The 24,413-nt window shown below is 42.2% G+C and overlaps 1 protein-coding gene and 1 pseudogene across 31 annotated transcripts in view; both read right to left on the bottom strand.

The window, feature by feature from the left end:
• The window catches only part of Elf1 (E74 like ETS transcription factor 1), a 96,312-nt gene that overhangs the window by 49,381 nt on the left and 22,518 nt on the right, over nt 1-24,413 (bottom strand). For 7 of the 31 annotated variants that reach the window (XM_087586700.1, XM_087586707.1, XM_087586716.1 and 4 more), the window contains exon 1: nt 15,386-15,492. The exons of 4 other annotated variants lie outside the window; for them this stretch is intronic. The gene's annotated coding sequence lies outside the window, so the exon portion shown is untranslated. Of the gene's footprint in view, nt 1-8,306; nt 8,390-11,064; nt 11,128-13,881; nt 14,048-15,385; nt 15,493-24,413 lie in introns of those variants that run through there. 20 more of the 31 variants (XM_087586702.1, XM_087586709.1, XM_087586718.1 and 17 more) reach the window with 7 other exon arrangements.
• Nucleotides 3,895-23,271, bottom strand: LOC134481993 (microfibrillar-associated protein 1-like; annotated as a pseudogene).

Below are 24,413 nucleotides of genomic sequence, written 5' to 3'. Positions count from 1 at the left end.
TCCTTTACATCGGGTATTATTTAATTAAGACAGGAGAAGACTAGACATTCTTAAACAGAAAGAGCACAGAGGAGTGGTAAGCACAACTTTACCAAACCTGCTTTGACTTTTGTATAAGTAAAGCACAAATGGTAGCGTTGAATATAAAGCCCACACACGGTTCTGGGGAAGCTGAGGCAGGGCCTTTCCCAATCACACTCACCTTACCTTCAACTGTGTTGTTAACTTTGAAAGCCCATCAGGATGATGGAACCAATCAGGCTGGCTTTCTCTACTCTTGCCTTTTGCTGACACCCGGAGAACAGTCTCAGGCCTCTGAGGGAGGCTGCAATTACTCCCCACACCTGAAATTCCAGTTCTTTCACATACTTCTCCACTTCCACTATTGGCCACTCAGCGCGCCCGGTGTCAGGTTACCTTCAGTCGGCATTTATTGCACCTGAAAAGCCAACAGACCTCATACCTAGGCCTGTTACTACCTGTGGTCTCAGGATTAGCCCTCTCTGAACATGTTCTGAAAACATGAGAACTTAAAACTAAGAATTTAAAACCGTGACAATCATAAATTTAGTCATGAAAATATTTAATGTCTTTCTCAAAAGGGCTATTATTGTCAAAATATTACCTTATGTTTTACTATGCACGCTAACTGTCTACAGAAACTTTCTTCTGTCCAGTACCCAAAACCTGAACTCTGACAAAAAACATCTACCCAGAAAACACCAACATGCTAAAACACCCTTATCAGTAAAACCTGTTCAGGCAATGAAACATTTCTCTGCAACAAACAAGAATTAACCTGACAGAAATCTGTTTTATTTCTGGGGCTGTTTATTCCTGTGGTTAATATTTTCATTTTAGGAAAGAAGACCAGGCTCTAACGCCATGGTTTGATCCTTATCACTTGGGCTTTAGCACTGACTGCATGGGGAAAGGCAGGGAAAGGCTTAACCTCCAGGGCCACTCTGTTCCACAATAATCCCAGCACTCACAAGTTAGAGACCGAGGCGGGAGGGATGCTTACCAAGATCCCGTCATTGGTATTGGTGTGTGTGTGTGTCACTCAGTCAATCAAATATGTTCGGTTGCCAGTGCCCCCATGTGTTGGTGCCTACTGGCCAGACAGTCTAACCTAATTGAGCTCCAGGCCAGACAAAGATTCTGTCTTATGGCTGGGGATCCTTAAAACCATCCTCATGACTAATGGGCACCTTGGCTTCTAAACTCAATGGAAATAAAACACCAGCAGCATAAAGACCTCAAAGATGAGAGACAGGAGAGCAGAAGGCAGGGGATAGAAGTGTAAAAAACACACTTAAAATACCGAGTGCTTAAAAAGCATGTGTGACTCTATTTTCCTTTTTATGAGTCTCAAAAACAAACTCCACTGTAAGTAATCTGAAGGTATGGGACATATATGGCCTAAATGTTCAGTGTTTTAATCTTTTAAAATATTAAGGGCACAATTTTTAGATCATTTGAATCCATTTCAACTACATTTCATCAATTAAAGCTCAGCTCCTTAGATTGTAGTGGGTCCAGTGACAGAATGTGAGGGTTATGAATGCCTTGAAGAGATTTCTTCTCTATCTCTGTCTCTCTGTTTTGGAGACAAGTTCTCAGTGTATAACCTCTGCTGACCTTGGACTCAATATGCAGACCAGGCTGCATATTGAGCCTGGCTTGAACTCAAAGACCACCTCCCTCTGCCTCTAGAGCAACTGAGATTATAAGTGTTCACTACCACTGTGGGGAAAAAAAGGGTTCCTGACTATACAGAGACAAAAGTCTAATTCAAAATTAAATGTATAATGAATTTGAGATGCTTCTGGAAACACACATCCATATGATTTCACTGTAGCTTTGGTTCAGAACACACATCATGCCTACCTTGCACTGTCCACTATGCAACGCTGTGAGCGCTGCCTGAGACCTCAGCTCAGACTCCAGACTTCTGTATGTCATGAACTGGGGTGGTTTTTACTATACATGTTTTCTGTTCCTACAGAAACGTTTTTACTATGGAAAACAATGAGTTTTAGTATTTTCCTATCATCATTGTTTGATACCTGAGTATCAAATTTAGAATGTTTAGAATGTTTGGTTTTTAAAATCATTACTTGTGTTTATGAGTTGTGTCATTTAAAAAAATGTTCCGTGAGGTCAAGGAGATTGCTCAGCAGGTAAAGGAACTTCTATTATGCCTGTGTTAACCTCTAATACCTGAAACCTAAAGGTGGATGAATTAACTCCTGAAAAAAATGGTTCTCAGGCCTCCACGAATAAGCCACGGCATGAACATACACACACAGGGCATGGATACATACACACACACACACACACACACACTCTCTCTCTCTCTCTCTCTCTCTCTCTCTCTAAGATTTAAAAAAAAGTTCAGTGAATTTTAGTTTTGGATTAAGACAGAATTTGCAACAATTTTGGAAACAGCCCCAAACATACTTCTCCCGTTTTTTTTGTACCATGTATTTATTTGAAGCAACATTCTCAGTTTTGTAATAATAAAATCAAAATATCAATCAACTCTAAAAATGTTTTAGTACCACAATGCTAAGATTTAATTATTGTGTGTGAAAAATAAACAAGTAACCCTCTTTAGCATGTATGCTTTAATAAATGATAAAATTATACACATATGAAAGAATTGTTCTAAACTTAGACTTCTTTTTTTTTTTTTTTTTTTTTTTCAGAGCTGAGGACCGAACCCAGGGCCTTGCGCTTGCTAGGCAAGCGCTCTATCACTGAGCTAAACCCCCAACCCCGAAAGAATTGTTCTATTCAATGGTTTACATTCAGAGCATCTGTGTATGTGTGTGTATGTGTGTGTGTGTGTACGCGCACAAGCGTGCGCACACATGTGTGCACGATCATGTGTAGTTGGCATGTGCCACACATATATGACCACCAGCTTGGTTTTGTTTGTTTCTTGGAGACGATGTTTTTCTTCACAGCCTAGACTGCCCTGTAACTCGGGCTCCTCCTGACCCTTTGCATCTGCCTCTGAAGTGCAGTGAACAGCTTTGCAGGAATTAGTTCCCCCCTTCCACCATGTGGGTACTGTGTGTGGGACTTAGTTTTGGTTGGTAAACTTGGCAGCAAGAACCTCTCCTCACTGACCCTTACAAAATAATCCCTGATTTAGCATCAGTAAACATTAGGTCTGAATACCTATTTTACATATGTATATAATTAGGGGTCATGTAAAATCTCTCAGGACAGAGGTAGCCATGTGCAGAAAGGCTCCACAAACCCCTAAAGTGCATCAGGGACACTGGATGAGGTTTTCTCCAATGGGAAACACACTTCTTTGATGTCTATCTCTGGCTCTGTCTAGAGCTAATCAAAAGATCTCAAGAATCTATGTTCAGAAACACCTCTACTATTAATGGATTCAGTGGTGAGCAATTCAAGAATGACTGCTGAATTTACCTAAGTGCTGTACTGTGGAAAATACAGAAAATTGTGCCTTGTCCTTGATCCATGGAGTTTACAGTGAAGTTTATAGTGTGGTTCAGTAAATAAGACAAGACAGCTAAACCCCAGGAGGCAGCATCTAATTGTTAATAAAGCAGGTCCACAATGCATCTTTTCACCCAGTCCGGGGGTTTCCAAATAGGGTTCTGTTTTGTTTTGTTTTTTTGTTTTTGTTTTTTTTAAAGATTTATTTACTTATTATATATGAGTACACTGTAGCTCTCTTCCGACACACCCATTACAGATGGTTGTGAGCCACCATGTGGTTGCTGGGATTTGAACTCAGGACCTCTGAAAGAGCAGTCAGTGCTCTTAACCACCGAGCCATCCCTCCAGCCCCTGGGGTTCTGTCTTAGTTAGGGTCTTATTGCTGTGAACAGACACCATGACCACTGTAAGTTTTATAAAGGACAACATTTAATCAGGGCTGGCTTACAGGTTCAGAGGTTCAGTCCATTATCATCAAGGCGGGAGCATGGCAGCATCTAGGCAGGCATGGTGCAGGAGGAGCTGAGTTCTACATCTTCACCTGAAGGAAGACAGGAACAGCTTTGTTGGTAATGACTTTGCCATTTCCCAGAAGTTCAGCCCGCCTTTCTTCCTCAGTCAGGTTTCTCATGCATTCAATTTCTGCTTTCTCCTTTTTCTAGTGCTTCTCAGTCTTCTCTGCTCCCCTTGATTCTTTTGAGCACTCGAACCTTCCACACTTCGTACTCCTCATCATTTTCATCATCGATACTGGGTGCATCCAGGGCGGCAAGGGACCGCCTGTTCTCCTCTAGCTCTTTCTTGGTCTCTTCTTCTACAACCTTGAGGACGCACTTTCCCCGCTCCTCAGCCACGTGTTTTACTTCCTGTTCCAGTTCCTTCCGTCTCAATGCCTCAGCTTCTTGTTCTTGAACTGTCACCCAATCCTTCTTTCGAATGAAGGCAGGCTTAAGTCGAGGCTCCACGTCATCTTCACTGTCTGTGTACTCCTCAGACTCAGCCTCTGACTCGGACTCCTCCTCAGAGCGTCCTCCTCAGAGCGTCCTCCATCTTCCAACTCCATGACTTCCACCTCTTCATCTTTTCCTTCCTGTGCTCGTTGCCGAATCATGCCACAGTGCCGCTCTATTTCTTCATCGTCAATTTCTTCCTCCTCTCCCTCACTGCTGTCTTCTTCCATGCGCCAAGCGTCTCCTCCTTCTGAGTCTCTTTCTCCTACTACTTCAGCTTCCACCATGTTTCTGGTCGAGCCAGCCTCTCTTCCACATCTTCACTAGTGCGGTTGTAAACGCCCAAGTCGGGGGTCACTGGATGAATCCTCCTCCTGTTCCTCAGGCTCTGCTTCTTGTTCCTTAGCTTTCTTAATGAACTGAAATTCTTCACCCTCTTCATCTGAGGACTCCATAGGGGCATAATCTGGTCTCTTTCCAGGCACACAACGTTTTACCTTCACTTTTTCCATTGAAATCTCAGTCTGTAGTCCAACTCTCCAACAATGATCAGCAGCAGCTTTGAATGGAAGTCCAAGGACCTAGCAGTGGCTCAGTCCCACAAGGCAGGCAGGCAGGCAGGCAAAAAAAGAGAGACTCTTCCTTCTTCCAATGTTCTTATGTAAATCTCCAGCAGAAGGTATGACCCCGATTAAATGTGTGAACCACCACACCTGGATCTGGGACTTGTCTTGTCCCACGTGACCTTGAACTCAGAGATCTCCTTGCCTTAAGCTCGTGGGATCAAGATCAGGATCACAGGTGAGCCTTCCAATTCTGGATTGTAGTTCATTCCAGATACAGTCGTTAACAACTAGGAAGGGCCTATACAAGTTCTAACAACAGAGGGTGGTCCCTGTGCTCAAAAAGCCCAATGACAGTCCCACTATAATCTGGTACTACCATTCAAAATGGCAGGAAGAGCTGTGACTTGCACAGATGATGCACTGCTGAAGTGTATGTAAGCCACTCCCCTTTGCCTCTTCCTGATGGCCTAGACACTCCCAACAAGCATGGTAAAGTGCTCAGGTTGTGGGAAGAACAAACAAACGTGACTGAAGGAGTGGACTGCAGCTTTGTTCTCTGAGGATGAGGAGGGAGGAAATACAGGAATGGTAGTACACATCTGGAATTCCAGCACCAGGAAGACAGATGTATGAGGAGGAAATTATGACCACATAATCAGTTCCTGTCTCACAAATAAGCCAGGTATGGTGGTGCATGCCAGCCATTATCCCAGCCAACAGAGAGTTGAAGGTCATCCTAAGTTGTGCACTTAGACCTTACCCCCAATAACTTAAAAGCACAGTGAAAGCTACGAGGGTGCACTGGCTTGGCATCCCAGCTACTCAACAGCCTGGCAAGAGGACCAAGAGCTCAAGCCTGGGCTGCACAGGAGATCAAGGCCAGCCTGGCAACTGACACAGAGAGGCCTGCTCTCAAATTTGTTTAAAAAAGAAAGAAATTTAAAATACCAAAAAAGTTAAAAGAGGTTTGGCTTCTCCTGCAGAGTGCTTGCTCAATGTGTGAGACCCATTATCACCCCAATATCACCAAAAAAAAAAAAAAAATTCACAAACTAAAAATTCTCTTTTTCTCTCCCTCCCTCCCTCCCTCCTTCCCTCCCTCCCTCCCTCTTTCCTCCCTCCCTCCCTCCCTCCCTCCTTCTTCTCCTCCCCCTCAGAGACATTAAAGGTGTGGACCTCCATGACCAGCCAAAAAAAATGTAAAAACATGACTCTATTACATTCTTTGTATCTGCTACTCAACTAAACATCAAAATAACCTTCATTCACTTGAATATCAGGAAAAATATGGACTATTTGCATCTATGTTCTCAACTTGAATTAAGTATTTTTGAATAGATGACACTCAGCTGTGAAATAAAGCAAGGTGATATCCATGACAGATTCAAATCCTGTTGCCACTCAATCCAGTCTGCTACCACCAGCATTCAGGACAGCTTTACTTCTAAGGACCCAGCTCAGCAGAGAGCTGAGCACACCTAGCATGTGCAAAACCCTGACCTCGACTCCCAGCTCCACAGGAAAAGGGAAGAAGAGAAGGAAGGCAGAAGGCAGAAGTACTCACTTTATTCCAGGGAGATACCAGAAGTGATATTCGTGAAGAAATGGTTATCTTGAACAAGTAAAGTCACATTTACGCTTAGCTCTTTCCTAGAAGCATTTTTCTGCTTTGCGGGTTTGTTTTTCTTAAAACATTCAGTTATTCGATGTGCACATGTGTGCAGTTGTGCATGTAGAGGCTCTGTCACACTCTGCCCATTCCCTGGAAACAGGGTTTCTCACTGAACCAAGATACTATGCTGACCCCCAGCAGGAGACTGGGTTTGAACTCTTAATCCTCCTGTCTCCACCTCCAGAGTGCTGGGATTACAGGCCTGCCTCACCACACCTAGTACATAGAATCCTGGAGACCAAACTCAGGGCCTCATACATGCTAGGCAAGGATTCTACCAACTAAGCTACAACCCAATCCTCCTTTGATCTTTTACAAATAATTTTCAAGCTTGGAACGGTGGCTGAGGCAGGGTTCCAAGTGAGGCCAGCCTTCAGACACACTGAGTTCAAGATTAACCTGAGCTGTAAGACCCTGGTTTGATGCATGGACCAATAAAAGGATGAGCAAACAAGAGTTGACATTTGAATTATATAAATTGTAATTTTCCCAACCTCTATCAAATTTCAAGTGAAAAAAACCTGATAATACGCAAACTTCATAATTTCCTGGAATAACTGTTCTGAGCTAAATGCCTACTTGTCACAATTCTTGCTCTGTGTCACAGAAGCACATAAGATTTACTGACAACAGGAAATAATATAAATAGACAAAAGATGTCATAAACGTATTCATCTCATTCGATGCATAAATCAGGACTGTAAAGACACACTTTCTAGCAGCCTCAAGGGATTCTAAACTCAGAAATCTAATACAACTAACCTGTCCTCAGCCACAATCAATGCTTTGAACTAGGATAGAAATTAATAATTTAAGATACTTGATTTTCATAAACAATAAAAAAATATGAGGCCCAAATAGATGACATCGAGCTGTTCAGTAAAGCAAGGTGATAATGTGACAGATTTAAATTTCTTCATTACTTGATACAGTCTGCTATCACCAACATTCAGGACAGCTTTACTTATAAGGACCCACAGTTCAATGTAATAGCACTGAGCGCTCACCTAGTGCATACAAAGCCTGGCTATGGAGCTATCACGGACGTGTGCACCTATGCTTGTACTCAGGTGTGACCTAGATATTGAGTATACAAAACTAAAGGCAATTAAGGCATAATCTTTGACCTTACTAGGTTGGTTCCTAGGAAAGACTGGGAGCAGATAACTAAATATAAATACATGTATCAATCAAATATGGGAGGAGGGGAAAGGACAAATACTTATGAGATTAAGCCTTATAAGGGGGCTAGCTCATTAGTGATAACTCCCATCTGATCTTCCCAAGTTCAAAGTCTGTGAAAGAGAGGGAGACATTCTAGTCAGAAGGAGCAATCCTAACAGTAACATTTAAATCTAAAAACGAGGTGGGACAACCTAGTAAAAAACAAAGTTTTCCACCAAGGAAAAGAAATTGTCTCACCCCCTCAGCTGTCTTCAGCGCTTTGTGAGTTTAGTCAGCTTTTCCAAATATAAGACACAATAGAAGCCAAGAAAATGTTAAAGGGTATACAGAAGAAAATGCAGCCATCTACACTATCATAATAAGACCACAAAAACACGTATGTTCTTTTACATTTCCCTCCATTATTTGAAATCAAATATACTTGATAAGGCCAGGCATAGTGGTGCATACCTTTCTTTGTTCTACTGAAACAGGTGGACTTCCATGAGTTTGAAGCCTGCTTGGTCTACATAGTGAGATCAGAAGAGCCAGAGCTATATAATAAAGACACTGTCTCAAAATTAACATTAAATAAATAAGTGTCCCCAGTAAGCCCGATGACGGCTCTGTAGCGCAGCGGCCGCAGCTCAGTGGTAACCAGCATGCCCAGTTATGTGCAAGCTCTGGGTTTAGTTCCCAGTTCTAAAAATAACTCCTAAGTAATACCACCAAGATCGACTTCTGGCCTACATGTGTTCATCTGCACACATATGAACATGTGTGCATGCATGCACAAAGGAACAACACCTTTGGCTCCTAAGACATGCCACCCAAGGTTGACCCCTGACCTTCATATGTACCAATACATGCTCTCAAGCGCATGCACACACACACACAAACACACACACACACACACACACACACACACACACACTCTCACGCTAAGATATACTTGAGTAGACTGTGGTGCATGCCTATAATCCCAGTGCTTAGGAGGCGAAGACAAGAGGATCATGAGTTTAGTGCCAGCCTGAGTGCATATGGAGCCTTTCAGAAAACAAAACAAAATCACAAAAGGAAAAACCTTTCAAATGTGTAAAACTTGTATTTTCTTATAAGTCCTATATCTGATGTCAAAGTGTTGCCAGATATCCATGTAACACCAAGCAGCCTACCATGCCCCTAAAATCAACAAGTACAAACTGTAATGAAACACACTTTATGCTTAACTGGGCTCCCTGATGGGAAATTAAAGCAGCAATTGTACATCTGTGTCTCTGTTCCTCTCTTCGTGGTTTAACTGACAGGAAGCAGAGAGCAAGATAGGGCATACAAACGTCAAGTATTTCCTGCCTTCTCTGCTGCATCTTACTTATAAATAGTTCAATTGCCTGTGTGAAAATACAGTGAAGTATGATATCAGAAACATAAAAATGAAGAAAGACAATGAGAGTATTCTGGTGTTGAGGGCTAAGATACAAAAGAACAATGTTCAAGTCCTCTGAAGGACTCCTAGGAATGAATACCAAAGATCTGATAAAGGCTGTGGCCAGGCTTGTCAGCAAAGGACTGCCATCCCGGCTCTTTCAGAGCTGGAAGGGGGAAGACTGCTACAAAGCAAGGCAAGGAAACCCAGGCACTCAGTAAGAGCCCTGGGCCTAAGAGGTAGGAAAACAAAAGACAAACAAACAAACCAAAACCCCAAACCCACACGACTGAATTAAACAGCAGACTGTGACCTCAGACTGTTATGCTTGTTTAGTTTGTCCATTTTAAGGGTAGCATTTGCTATCCTCCCTAGCTTTACACTTCAGAACAAACAGGGGAGGCAGAGGCAGCTGGGTCTCTCTGAATTTAAGGCCAGATGATCTACATAAAGCATTCTAGGCCAGCCAGGGCCATACTGTAAGCATCTGTCTTTAAATAAACAATTAAAAGAAAAAAACTGTACCTCGGTGGTAGAGCACGTGGCTTAGTATCAAAGAGATGCTGTGCCCCGCCTCCCGGATGACTCAATCACACTGAACCGATTAATTTGCCACTTTGATCTTTGGAGGTTGGTTAGTTGTGCTGTGATAGGTTCTCATACGATCCAAATTGTTCTCCACCTCTCTACGTAACAGCAAGATGACCTTGAACTTCTGATCTTCTAGTCTCCATACCCAGACATGATGATGCCTGCCATATAGGCACTCTATCAACTAAGCTAGGCTCAGATTACTGATTTTTTTTTAAATACAGCCTTTTGTCAGTATCAGATTATTTGTGCCCCAAACCCCCAACAAACTATCTCCATTCTCTCATATGTCCAAAATGTGGTTCCTGTAACTTATTTATATATCTACCATAAATAGGTGCTCAATTAATCATGCCTTCCAAACTAATAATCTTTATGAATAATCATAACCCACCACTCATGCCTCCTGTGTTCAAATAAACATGGTTTATCTTCTCTAATAATACTGGGAAATTCTTACCTAGCTATAAATATAATTTACATCAGCTATAATTTTATCAGGCTTTAGCATTCTATGTCAATGTCCAAAATAACATTGCTCATTCACATAAGTCCATTGTGAGCATCCTGTGGCTTTTTCCCTACAGAGAACTTAACAGGTACTTACTATTTATTTAGGTTTAAGTAAGGTTCTATGTTCCTAAAGTACAAAATTTTGTATGATGGCTTGAATATACAGTTTGATTTTTACCTAATATTTTCAAATGAAAGGCTATAGCTCATTCTTTTCAATGACTATTTGTGTCTTAATATTAATTAATTCTAATTAATATTTCCAATTTAAACCTGAAATATTAGGCTGGAGGTATAGTTTAGCAGTACACCATTTAGTTAGCCTATGTAAGGCTAAGGCGTGTGAAGCAGACAGAGGGGTAGACAGAAAGGGGAGAGAATGAGATGTAAGGACTAAAGACACAGCTCAGTGCAGAAGTGATTTGCCTGGAGCGTGCAATGCGCTGGGTGTAATTCCCAATCAATATAAATAAATAATAACACCTGTATAAATATATATACACACACGCACACATACATATATGTAGCCTTCTAACATTTTCTAACAAGCTTAATAAAAACTTTAAGTAAACACAATATATAAGGACTCTTTAAGCATCAAACATTCTGATTAGAAACATACTGAACCACATTAAGCCAGTTTATGATTACTGGGCTTTCATTATAACTGAGGTGTTCCAGAAGCACAAAGTAACTTGCCTTGGAAGATGCCTCTTGCAAAACGTGCTCTGACTTCATGCAGAATACAGACGCAGTAACTTCCTATGGAGGTTTTAACAGAAGTTCTAAGTTGTTTAAATGCAAGTCTCCTTCTAACTTTCTTAAAATACTTCTTAAATTCAAACTGAAACTCTTTTTTCTCTTGTGGTGCTAAGGATTGAGGCAGGCCACCTGCACGATAGGCTCACAGTCTACCTCAAAGCTATACCCCTGCCTGGCCTCAAGTCTGAAACTTTATATAGCACTCAAAGCTCCCCCAATTAGGAACACAATAAAGAAATGCAAAGTAGGTGTTATGGTGCTTGCCTGGAATCCCAGGGCTAGGAAGCTGAAGTTAAGAGGTTGGAGAACTCAAGGCCAGCCTGGGCTAATTAGGGAGATCCTGTCTCAAAAAGAGAAAGAAAGAAAAAACAAAAGTGGGGTGATGAGTCAAAGGTGGAGAGCACTTGCTGCTGTTCCAGAGACTCTGTGTGTGTGTGTGTGTGTGTGTGTGTGTGTGTGTGTGTGTGTGTATGAAAAACTGAAAATGTAATGAGAACTGAATCTACCAGAAGCTAAATTTAAGGCACATTTCACCTATTGCTAAAACACAGATAAAAATGACAGATACCACTGCTAACTCCTTGTCTGTGAGAATTAAACCCGTAAAATTAGACCAGAAAAGCAGCAGCAGCGGCAGCTTCCCTCTCAAGCTTCCCTTATCTCAAGGCAAAGGCTTGGGCTAATAAGCAAGGCGCAATACTTTCACTTTCTTCGAGAAAGGCTGCTTTCTTCATCGGGTGCAAAAATACTCCACTGTAAAGTCGTGTTTGGTGTAATCTTTAATAAAACTAAACCCCTGCCATAATTCTGTGGATAGGCCATCATGTACTTACCCAATCCCTAATTTCTGAGCGACTGGCTCATCTCCAATGGTGCAGTACTGTGGTAATGCTCAAAGTCCTTCTCAGGCCCACAAAGGACCTAGAGACCTTGTCAGCACTTCATAGCTCAAAATGATGCTCAAACTGCAAGCAGGTGTCAGTTACACCTTCTAGGTGCAGTGACTTGTGAGGTGTCGGTGCGAGAGCACAGGCGGCTGGAGCTCGCCAGCCTCGGCAAGAGTCAAGGCTACGCAGACGAACCGCACTACTTGTATTTTCACCTACTCGCACTGGAAGTTATGAAAACTTACTTCATGTGTATGAGTGCTTTGCCTGCATGTATGTCTGTGTACCACATACTCACCTGGTGCCAGCAGAATACAGGAGTTGCATCTCTTAGAATTGGAGTTACACATAGTTGGGAGCTGCCAAGTAGGTGCTGGGAATTAAACCCAAGTCCTCTGAAGGGTAGCCAGTGCTCTTAAATGTTGAGCCATCTATCCAGTCCCAGCACTGACATATTTTAAAGACAATTTCACTTAGTGTCCACGATGAACAAAAGGAGCTATTCATTTTCTTAAATTATGTTCCTTCAGTCCTTGCAAAGTCCTCACACATCTCAATAAGAAAAACTAATCGTACAGAACTCCTGCACATATGTTCCTGGAAGAGCATGAAAGAATACTTCCAAACTAGAAGAAGTCAACTGCCAACAAGTGGCAGTAACTGTGGCAGGATAGAAAGGGAGCGCAAAGCCATGCTGTAGACAAATTAGCTTCGTTGAGGTGAACAAAGTTAGCAAATGACTGCAGGAAAGTGTGCTCTGGCTTACATAAAGTTCAAGGGAGTAAAACTATCAGAAAGGATTATCACAAAGAAGAAAATAGTCAAATTTTAGGGGAAAGCAAATACAGGCAATAGACATACTCTACTTGCTAACCTAGGATAATGTGAATGGGCAAACATTCACGTTGAAATTTTATTTATGCACTTTTCCAAATGCATATTTAGTATTAAAAAAATGAAAGGTCGGGGTTGGGGATTTGGCTCAGTGGTAGAGCGCTTGCCTAGCAAGCGCAAGGCCCTGGGTTCGGTCCCCAGCTCCGAAAAAAAGAATAGAAAAAAAAAAATGAAAGGTCTAATAATAGTATACTTCCAGTAAGTGGTTTTGATACCAAAAAATGCTAATACACACTAAAAGTACCTCCTTTTATATTATAAAATGTTTGTTTTCTCTATATGGGACCATGTAGTTTCTAAACCCAGAAAATAACTACCTTTAATTACATCTAGATTTGTAAAAGCCATTACCTTCCAGATTTGCACAAATGCAGTGATTAGTCTTTGACTGAGCATCTAGATCATAGATAATACATCATTTAAAGCTGTCTCGAAAGTTTGTAGTTTACATAAGATAATATATCTCCGAGAAAACATAAAGTAAAAAAGAAATGTTTGTTTGTTTGTTTGTTTGTTTGTTTGGGATATTCTGTGTAATCCCGACTGTTGTAGGACTTGACATGCATTAACACATTTGTCCCCCCACCCTGCACCCCAAATTTAACTGAGCACTATACATGTCAGTAATTTAGGAGGCAGAGAGGCAGGAAGGTCTGGAGTTCAAGGTCATCCCCTTCTCTAGGTGTTAACCTAGAGGCCAATCTGGCACTAGTGTTGGTACCTGTTTGTTGAGGCCCTTGAACACTCTTCAGTCAATAACCCCACACTGCCATTTTTACGACTCAATTCAACTTCCCGTCCATACTATGAAGAGGGAGCAGGGTAACTCTACTCAGTCTCCTTTCTGCCATTTTCCATGAGTCCTAATTAGAAAGTGACAGCCAAGCACGGAAGCACATGCCTGTGACCCCAACACTGCGAGGCTGAGGCAGACTAGACAGAACTGGAGACGAGCAGCACAGCAAGGCCGTACCTCAAAACAAGCATGCGAGGAAACAGATATGCACGACCAATGTCCACTTTACTTCAGAAGTATGTACAACTTCTCATTTTAAGAAATCAAATCATTCTGCTTGGTATATATGCTCTTAGCTTGCTTACTTGTGTCCTCCTTGATTTTTCTCCTATTGATCACAAGCCTTACAAAGAAAAGGGGGAAGGGGAAATAAGAAGGTGTCATTAGTCTTGTTTTAGGCCAGACTTGAAGCAAATTCAGCCTTCGCTTAGTCAAAAGCCAACCAAACCTTCAATATGCAAACAAAGATGACTGAGAAGGGCTCACAGTTGAACTGGCAAGATGTCTGCCTTCCTTATAAGACACAGCACTAGGATCTGCTGGTATCAAAAATCTCCCACCATAGCGAGAAGTGACACCCCTCTCGCCTTCCCTTTCAAACCTACAAGGACTTCATGCACTCAGAGAGCTGGAGCCAATTCTCAACCAACTAGCTAGAAACCATTTTGGTTAACAGTAAATGACAACAAACTTGAATCCACGTACTGAAAGTTTGCTTCTACTCAAACGTCAGCTTCACGGATGTTTCAGAGGTAAAATATTGCTGCAAAGTGAATGTACACTTGCCAGAAAATATTAACCGTTTCAGTGATGACAAAGAATTCAGGAAAAGACTGAGCCACTTCCTGCTAACAAAAGGGCTTTACTTTTTTTTTTAACTACAAAAAAGGGGAAAAAAATCAAGCATTAACACTAGCAATGAGGAAGGCCAGCATTCCTCTGTTCTTCACACAGATCTGAACTAGCACAGAACTCCTTCAGAAGCAGCTCCTTTTCTAGAGTGGATATTCCAGGCGAGTTCCTGTAACCCATAAGGCTTCGTTTCCCTCAAACACTGAATGAATCAATCCAGACCATCTTTCTCTTCACTGAAAATGCACTTTTACCACCCAGACTCCATTTAGTTTTCAAGCCTCTCTTTGCTTTTCAAAATGAAATATTTTACATAATTCTATAGCTTTTAAAAAAGGCATAGATGAGCCTGTGAGCAACACTTAAAACTAAATTGACCCAAGATTTCAGCCTTAATTAAAATACTATAACAAAGCCATTGTTCCTGAGTTTTTGGGGTTTTTTTTTTTCAGCATCGAAATCTTATGAGCAGTAGAGTTATTGAAGAGTCACTTCTCAGCCAGCCCCTCAAAGACAATTAAGCTCATTTTAATTAGAACTTGATCTAGTTTGCTTTGCAGGGGTGGGGGCTCTCCTTTATCTGAAGTCAGAGGAGAGGAAAATACTCAGCACAGAAATAAACCAAACGCTTCAGGGGGAAGGCTAGGACTTCTCAGCGTCTGAATACTTGGTTGCCTGTAGTTCTGAAGTGCAGTCAGACATGTGACTCACTACACATATTTTATCAGAGTTAAAGAATACGTTCAGCCATGTTCTGCCACAGGTAAGAACCACGTCTGTTTATCGACTCAAAAATAGCTAGAAGCAAACACACAAAATCACAAGGTACCTTTAAACTTGCTCTTCAGGTCTCGTCCTCTGGGCTTGAAACTAAAAAGCAATCCGGCAAGTTCTGTGCTGTTAAAATGGCTCCTGTAGATTGGGGAAGTGGTGTCTGCTTCAGCTTATGAGTCACACATGAAACTAAGTGTTTCTAAGGGAGGCACGCCCATGTTGCTGTGGACCCAATTATTTTGCTAGGTCAAACATGCAAATGCACAGGTAAAAATGGGGGCGAGGCATCAGACAGGAGCAAGACAGAGCCAAGAAAAGCTACCTAGTTTAAACTGCCACTAACCCATGCTAATTGCCATCTTTTAAAATTAACAGTAAAGAATAGAATGACAAGCTACAAGAGAGTAAAATTAACACTCAAATAAATATGACTATAAAAAGGAAAAGTGAGAGGGGATGAAGGAGAGAATGAACTGTGTCTCTTACCACAGAGACTGACAGGTGCGTCCAACCTGGCTACTCATTAACCCTTATATGAAGGGATATATGGCTATGTAATCTGAAAAGCCGGCAAACTGTAATACTAGACACAGACTTATAGGTTCTCTGAACAGATAAAATTCACTAGAAAATCCAAAGTTCAGTGGAAACATAAGTGTCAATTAAAAATTCATGGTAGACAGTCCAACAGAACAATTTTAAGTAGACCCGAAAAGCAGATGAGTATTTACTTTTTCAAAGTTACCGATGCAATCATGGTTCACAACTCTGTCATTCCCCAGACAGCCACAACTTCACTTGTGGAATAAACTTTCTGCAAGCCCCACAAGCCTTCTAAGTACCAGGCTCCCTTCGCCAACACTGCTGCCCTGGACACAGGAGCATCTGATGGGCAAACCACTACAGCAATGCCGTCCAGGCCACCATCTGACAGGCCACCAAAACTGTTTGCCCTGGCCCCTTGGTGAGCATACTATATTTGAAACAAATACAGTTTATCAAGATGGCCTATTTATTCTGTTTCACTGAAGTTTCTTTGTACTAAAATAATCTCTAGGACTTATTAAATTAATTTATAACTACACAAAAGAAAAGACTAAATCAATTTTGACTACCAAATACCTGAATGAATATTCGGATTCCATACACCTAGGAACAAGCTGCTCTGACAGTCAACAGAAGTCCACTGTCCTCTGGAAAGGCCACCGTCTCATTTTCCAGAGCTGAAATAGTCTGGGTAATATCCATGTAAACCTGACTTTTATAAGCTAATTAGAGAAATTAAAACTAAAAGGATGATACAAAAATAAACAAATGGGGGCTGGAGAGACGGCTCAGTGGTTAAGAGCATTGGTTGCTCTTCCAGAGGATCTAAATTTGATCCCAAGTACCCACATGACAGCTCACAACTGTCTGTAACTCCAGTCCCGGGGAATCTGACACCCTCTTCTGAACTCCTCAGGTACTGCATATATATATATATATGGTATATAGACATACATCCAAGAAAACCCATACATATGAAATAGAAAAATAAAGATTAAAAATAATAAGAAAATGACAACACTGGTTTTTAAAATGACAAAAACAAAAACAAAAAATCCAACTTGGAACAGGGGTGTGGGGACAGCTCAGTCACTGAAGCACTTGCCTCGCAAGCATGAGAGTTCGGTGCCCACCACCCAGGTGATACCTTGGACCTTGGGTTGGGCTATAGCTCCGTAGTGGAGGGCTTGCCTAGCATGAGTAATGCCCTGGAGTTCAATTCCTGGTAGAGCAAAAGAGGGCAGACAGGAGACCTCCGGAGCTTGTTAGCCAGCTAGCCTAGCCAAATCTGACTCAAACACAAGGCGGGGGGTTGGGGATTTAGCTCAGTGGTAGAGCGCTTGCCTAGCAAGCCCAAGGCCCTGGGTTCGGTCCCCAGCTCCGGAAAAAAAAGAAAAGAAAAAAAAAAACAAAACACAAGGTGGGTGGCTCCTGAGAAGTCGCACCCTGTGCTGACCTTTGCCCTCCATTGCAGGTGAGCATACAATAGAGACGCACAAAGTGCTCGGAACAGAGCTCAGTGGCTCATGCCTATTGTTCCAGCTACTGAGGCTGAGGCAGGGACCGCAAGGCCCAATCAAGCCCAGGCTACGTAGCAAGTTCAAGAACAGCCTTAATTACACAGCAAAACTCTTTCTTTAAACAAACAGAAACAGGTTTAAGGGTATGGCTCAGTGGTAGGACAACTACTGAATATGAGCAGTGCTCTGTGTTCAATTCACAACACTATAAAAACTAAGCAAATCATATAACAAGCACGCGTGAATGTGGGGTTTTATAAACACACGCACACACACACTCACACACTCACACACACACATACACACTTAGGTATGAGGCCACTGCCATCCTGGGAGGTCAATAAATTATGCATACCTACCCCATAGGAACATTATAATATACTATCCTGATATCAGATACTTTTTTTACAGATCAGATCACTTTTCAAAAAGTGAAAATCAGACACCATAATATGTGCCCAAAATCTGAGCCTCAGCCAGCTAGCATGCTTAATAGCAGCTTAAGCTGTATTAGAATCTGTACTGGAGCTAAAACTCAAGTCTTCCTGTTTGCACAGCAAGCATTTTACCAACTAAGCACTTCCTAAGCCTGCAACTGTTTCTTTTATACGTTGTTGGTAGGTAGACAGACTGATACAGCTACTTTAGAGGCACTGGCCCTTTTACATAAAGTTAAACACATAAGCATACGCCTCCTACCATCCAGTGTTTCACTCCTACAGCCAGAGCTGCTCGGTTTTGGAGTCAGGATTACACTTTAGGCAGGCTGACTGGAAACTCACCCTGGAACTCAGTTTTTAGTCCAAGCTAGTTTCAAACCCATGCCATTCATCCTGTTTTAGCTTATTTTTGTTTTTTTTTAAAGATTTATATTATCTTATGCATCTGAGCAGTTTGTGTGCACATATGTCGATGTGTCACTTGTGTGTCTGGTGCTCAAGACAGTCAGAAGAAGACTTCAGATCCCCTGTATCTGGAGACTGCGAGCTACCATGTGGGTGGGGGAATCAGACCTGGGTCCTCTGCAATAGCAACAAGTGCTCTTCAGCACTGAACCTCCTCTCCAGCCCCTCAGCTCCACCGTGGCTGAGACCTCACTGTGAGGAGAAGTCTCCTGCCTGTTTCCGACCACTGAAATCATTACCTAAAAGGATCACAGCTGCAGCTCAACAGGAGACTGCTTTCCTGGCCTGCGTCAGTGAAGCCCGATACGCAGCTCTACCACCATGACAGTCTTGTCTCTACCAGTGAGAGTGAACTTGGTTCACCATGTCCTCAATGGAGCTATCCCTTCATGTATGCACAAAATGGTGGCATTACTAGGAGGTGGTAAAAAGGGAGGAGGGGGGCCCTAGTTGGAAAAGTAGGTTACTACCTGTCCTATTTTCAGCTTGGCTTCTTCCTATTTTCCCCCTCTCTCTGCTTCCTATTTTTTAAGAAGCTAAGAACAGCCTCCTCTCCACACCCCTGCTGTCCTCTTCTGCCCAGGCATAAGAAGCCAAGCAGTCATGAACTGAATCTGAAATCATAGGCCAAAATAAACTTTTCCTTCCTTCAATTGTTTATGACAAGTATTTAGACATGGTGACCCAATCACCCCATCTTTAAAAAAAGCCACCATTTATCTTTTTATTCAAAGCTTTTGACATCTGACTCCAATTTTTCTTCTTTTCCCAGCCCCAAATTCATACTCCATTTCTCCACCCACACATTTCCTTCTCTTTTTTTCACATACATACATACATACATACATACATACATACATACATACATACCAAACAGGCATATAAGCATACGAACCCACATGCACACATACGCATAGTCCAGACTTACTGAAACCTTCTGGAGCTTGGAACTGTTCTTTCCCACTTCTACTCACCTCCTTACCACTGTGATTCCTGGGGTTGACCGCCTCATGCCAACCACCCGGGCCGTCTACTGAACATCCACTCAACTCTCAGGTCAAGCATCCCTTCTGCATGAAGAATTCCCTCAACAGATCTATTTACAATTATTGAAAATACTTATCATCATCAACCTGACCACCTTTAGAGATCCTCTATCCAGGCCAGTGGCTTCTCAACTCTGTTATCACTGAGTTTTTATGAGAGTCTTCAGGGAAGTACATTTAAGGCTGCCGTCTCAGTAAAACCTCTTGTAAGGTAGGGTGGTGCAGACCTGTGATCCTCACAGTCAGTAAGGCAAAGGTGGGACAGCCAAGGCTGAGGCCAATCTAGAACAAATGAGCTCCAGGCCGCCTAGGGTTTGGAGGCCTTGTCTTAGTTCTGAAAAGGGGGGTCTGTACATAGAAATTGCTTTCTCAATGTTACAGACTCAATGTCAATCGCTGACTAGGTACTCTTAATCATTCTCACCAGTTAAGAATGTGCCCCGAGCACTGAGTTTGTGTCATCACTGTTCTAACCCCTTGCTATATACACAGTAACCAAAACAGACTACAGTTGTTAGGTAATCTTCAGCACCCATCTGGACATGATCCTGGGAAACAATAACCGTATTGTAGTTTCATTCCTTGGGCAGATTCATTATCTGTCACCTGAAAAGGAGCTACTGACTTAGCAAACACCTTCTTCTCCATGTACATCCAGAAATGGGCCAGAAAGTGTACTTTCAGCTGCTTACAGCCACTTTCCAGCCCTATGGCACAACATGCTGGGGTACTTGTCGAACAAGCAGCAGAGGGCTGTTATGAATGCCAGCAACTACACTAGAACATGACCAGTTACAGAAACTCCTCTTTTGTTAAGAATATATTTGTATAAAATTATATACACACATACACACATGCATGCATGCATCCACACATTAAGTAACTATCTTTCCTCTTAGCCTTTCATCGTGTAACGTAAGATGTACTGACTTTATACAGTACTGAAGTACTATTAATTTTCTATCATTACTTACGGTATAGAATATCAGACAGGTAAAAACCAGGCACACATTTTGAGGATCGCTAGTCTGTATTCCAGACGCATGTGCTGGACATAAAGCTCCAGATCGTGAGACCCTTGGGACACTCCATCACTTAGAGGTGGGCGGAGTGACAAAGGGCTTACAAGGGAGGCTGAGAAGGAGTGTGGAGAAACAGAGAAGGAAAACAAGACCTACGCTATCAGCATGCAGTGAGAGCAGTCCAGGAGCTGAGGGAGCACCAAATGCTGATCTCAGACCAAGTAGATGAGGTCTGAAGAAAAATGACAACTGGTTGTAGCAATATGAAGGTCACTATTAATTTTTTTGAAAAAAAAAAATGGGGTAGAGCATGGAGAGATGGCTCAGAGCACACGTAATTCTTAAAAGGACCGGGATTTGTTTCCCAGCACTGACATAGCAGCTCACTACCGTGTGTAACTCCAGTTCCAAGAGATGCGTTCACATGGGATGCTCACATCCGTGCAGGCAGAAAAGAAAGAAAGAAAGAAAGAAAGAAAGAAAGAAAGAAAGAAAGAAAGAAAGAAAGAAAGAAAGAAAGAAAGAAAGAAAGAAAAGAAAGGCCCTCGTGTACAAATAAATAAAAGTAGGTATGTTCTTTTAAAGAAAGGTTGTATGTGTGATAGTCTATTTTATGTTTTTTTCCTGATTGAAATATTCTTTCCTTAAGATAGAAGAGAGCTCATAAAATTCCTAAGAATCTGGAAAAGCACAGGAAGCCCATAAAAAACTACAAGATCCAAGTCCAGCTACCTGGAGTCATGTCATCTGCTGGGAAGGAGGAGATCCTATCATGGTATAAGGCCCCCTAGGGGTCTCTGGTGACGTAGCTCTCCTAAGCACTGACTCATCCCTGCAGGGCGGGTGCTTTCTCTGTGATTCAGCTGTTGGAGACTCACCCATGCTCCTGTAACCTCAATAAACTCACCGGTTCACTGGCTGAACTTGGATGATGCTGTTACTTTGTTCGATCTCTGTGCTCTCCAGCCAGGAAAAGCAGAAACAAACTGTCCAGAAAAAGTCACACAATGACATTCTAGAGAGAGCCTAATTGAGAGAGGGCCTGATTAGAGAAGCTTCAGGCAGAAGTGAGATGAGATTAACGATAATAGTTCTGGGGCTGGACAGATGGCTCTGTAGGTAAGAGCCTTTGCAGCTCCTGCAGAGGACCCAGATTTGATTCCCAGCACCCATGTGCTAGCTCACGACTATCCAAACTCTATTCCAGGGGATCAGGCACCCTCTGTGGGCACCAGGCCCATCGTGGTACACTCATTTTATACACATGCAAGCAAAACGTCTGCACACAAAACAAAGTTATGAAATGTTTTTAAAGACGGCTTATTTTGTTGATTTAATCATGGGAAGAGAAAGGTGTGAAATTGCATGCAGTAAATTTATACTATCCTCCTGCCTCACCTCACAAGTGCTTATCAACCTTTACTTTCCACATGTATGTATCTGTATGTGGACATTCATATACCCTATGTACAATGGAGAGGTCAGTTCTCTTCCTCCAGTGCATGGGCTGTAGATTAAGCTGAAGTTGTGGGGCTAGAGGCATGAGCCTTTCTTTACTTGTTGAGTCTTCTCTCTGGGCCCTCCATTTTTATTTTTCGAGCTGTCTCCCACTAACCTGAAGATAATCAATCCAGCTATGCTTCAAAGATCTGTCTCCTTCCCCCTAACTGCTTTTGAAGACTGGGCCAAGCTTTTTATGTGGTTTCTGGGGCTCCAAACACAGGTCCTCAAGCTTACACAGCAGGTGCTTTACCAAACAAGCCATTTCCCCAGTCATTTGGTTTTCTCCTTGGGTTTGTGCAGTCCTAGGAATTGAGCCCAGGTTCTTGCATGTGCTAAGAAAGCAATCTACCTGTGCGCTAAATCCCAGCCCATTTCCTGTTCTCGTTAAATACTGGAATCATGGAGATCTGGGGACTTTTGAGACATGTTTCAGTTCTGATTTTTGATTCTATGCCCTTTCTAAATCCTCAGGCTGCTGTTTGCAGAACAAAGTCCTATTAAGGACACATGCAAAAAAAGTCTCAGGGTCCACAAGGTAAAGGCTCCTGCCAAGCCTGATGACCGGTCTTCAGTGCCTGAGTCCCATAAGGTATAAGGAAAAAACAACTCCTACAAGTTATCCTGATGGCCACACAAAGTGTGTCTGGGACATGCTTGTGAGTGACATAGATACACATCTATACAGTCTTCTCTACATTCATGTATGGTGTGTGCGAGTGTATGTGCAGGAGATCTGAACTGAGAGCCTCATGAAGGTACAGCAAACTGCTTCTAACTACGGAGTCATTTTCCTGGTCTTTCTTCACCAAAAATCTGATACCTGGCAGGAAGCTATTCATAAAATGACTGGTCAGTTATGTGAATTTTATAAAACCTTCAAAAATGCAATTATGCTGACTAGACTAATAAGCGGGTATTTTTGATCTGTTGGATTCGTTTCATTTTTAAGAGTGTTTGCCTGTATGTACGCCACTGGTGCACCTGGTGTTCATGGAGGTCAGAAGAAGGTGTTGTAATCCTGAAACCAGAGTCAGTTGTGATCTATCATTTGGGTGCTGGGAACCAAACCCAGGTCCTCTGCAAGAGCAATCTCTCCAGCCTCCATAACAATCTCTCCAGCCTCCATAACAATCTCTCCAGCCTCCATAACAATCTCTCCAGCCTCCATAACAATCTCTCCAGCCTCCATAACAATCTCTCCAGCCTCCATAACAATCTCTCCAGCCTCCATAACAATCTCTCCAGCCTCCATAACAATCTCTCCAGCCTCCATAACAATCTCTCCAGCCTCCATAACAATCTCTCCAGCCTCCATAACAATCTCTCCAGCCTCCATAACAATCTCTCCAGCCTCCATAACAATCTCTCCAGCCTCCATAACAATCTCTCCAGCCTCCATAACATATTTTTTTAATGTGTATTCTTAGCTCAGTGGTACAAAACTTGTCTACCATGTGTGAGGGCCTATGTTCAACCTTCCACAATGCAAAACAAAACAGCATTAAAATAAAAACTGTACTATTAGTCTAGAAATACTTTTATGAAAGATATGGAAGGAAACAGGCTTTGTAGCTCTCTCTTTTAAAATGAGGCACTTTCACACCAAAACTTGCTTATTTCTTCTTAAAATTTTTCTGTTTCATCGTTTCCTTAGGGTCTTATTGCTAGGCTTCCAATTCTCTCTGTAGCCCAGGCTAGCCTTGAACTCTTGCAGCGCACTGCATCTGTTTTGAGAGTGCTAAGGACAGTAGGAGTCTGTAACATGCCTGGCAAAATTCTATGTTTTTAAAAATAAAAAACAAGACAACTACCTATCTTAATTAAACTTAAGGCAGTGTAGGAGAAGTCAGAACTGTTATTTTAGGTAATTTCAACTACTGCTACTTTTGTTTGATATTTATTGTCTATAAAACAAAGATTCTGTTTGGAGGAGATTAAGGAAAAGTGCTATCATGACCTTAATTCTCATACAGATACATTTTATGCTAATTAACAATTAAGGTTTATTTTGATGTAAGCCTCAATCCCAGAAGCCTTGGGTCCTTAAGACCAAAACCCAGCAACAGGAAAATAATTGCCTACAACCATTGTCTTTGTTCCTTGATAAAATTAGACAGAAAAATAGGGGAAATTTGGGGCTTTTCCTTTTTCTTTTTAAGAAAGAAGCTTACGTAATGTGTTACAAAGAGTGGCAGGGGAGCAGTAAGGGAGATCTAGTCACAGCTCAGACTACCTTAAGGCTCAGGAGGGAGGGGTGCCTACAGAACAAGCCTGAACACATGCTTCAGATCCCCAGCACCAACATAAGAGACTGGGCCACCCACGCCTATGGCCCCAGCACTGCAAGGAAGAGATAGGAGAATCCTGGGGCTCACTGGCAAACCAGTCTGGCCTCAAACTTGAGAAACCTTGCCTCGAGGGAATAGGTGAAAGGCGATAGAGTGCCTGATTCCTCTGGCCTCTACACCTGAGGGCACGGGCACACACTGAGAAAATTAACTCTTATTACAGGAAATGAAGAAAGAATTAAGAAACTAACAT

Source organism: Rattus norvegicus, chromosome 15, assembly GCF_021556685.1.
Source record: "Rattus norvegicus strain SHRSP/BbbUtx chromosome 15, alternate assembly SHRSP_T2T, whole genome shotgun sequence".
Lineage (NCBI taxonomy): Eukaryota > Metazoa > Chordata > Mammalia > Rodentia > Muridae > Rattus > Rattus norvegicus.
The sequence above is the reverse complement of the archived record's forward strand: the minus strand, read 5'-3'. Positions and strand labels throughout refer to the sequence as shown.